The sequence below is a fragment of the Wasmannia auropunctata genome, unplaced genomic scaffold (assembly GCF_000956235.1).
Source record: "Wasmannia auropunctata unplaced genomic scaffold, wasmannia.A_1.0 LD336051.1, whole genome shotgun sequence".
Lineage (NCBI taxonomy): Eukaryota > Metazoa > Arthropoda > Insecta > Hymenoptera > Formicidae > Wasmannia > Wasmannia auropunctata.
Genome location: NW_012026839.1, coordinates 133558 through 134165, shown reverse-complemented (window position 1 = coordinate 134165; position 608 = coordinate 133558).

Here is a 608-nt window from a genome sequence, read left to right as displayed (position 1 = left end):
TCGCGTCGTCCGTCGCGTCCAAGGCATGGTCCAAGGTGTAGAGGAGCCAGCTAAGAATGCGTGAGCACATAAAAAGAAATAGAAAACGAGTCGCTTAGAGACACTATAATAAGAGACTGGCCAGCTTTCTAGTTGGATAGAAAATGGCGGACATAAAGTCTTACTTTGTTAAATGTGTAGGTGTGTAGGCCGAGACATATACTTTTGCATAACCAATCAGAGTATGAAAACTAGTGTATTACTAGTCACAGATTGGCTGCGCCATTCCGTATCCAGCCAATCAAAAATTGGCTCAACATGGGCCAGTCTCTTATTATAGTGTCTCTATCTGCGCCTATCTGCATCCTTGTTCAATCGCGCATGCGAGAAAAAGATAAAAGATGGATGTACCCTTCGCTCTACCATTTTTTTTCTCTTTCTATCAGCTCACAGTCCCATCAAAGCATGAAGTATGAATAACTTCATGCATCAAAGGCAGAGAAGATCCTAAGAGCGGTCATGCCTGCGATTTAGCTGGGACCGGCGATGTGCTGGTTTCAGCGTCTCTGGAAAGTGGACATTGAACTACTAACTAGATAGACCAATGAGAAGCACGCTTTCCGTCCAAC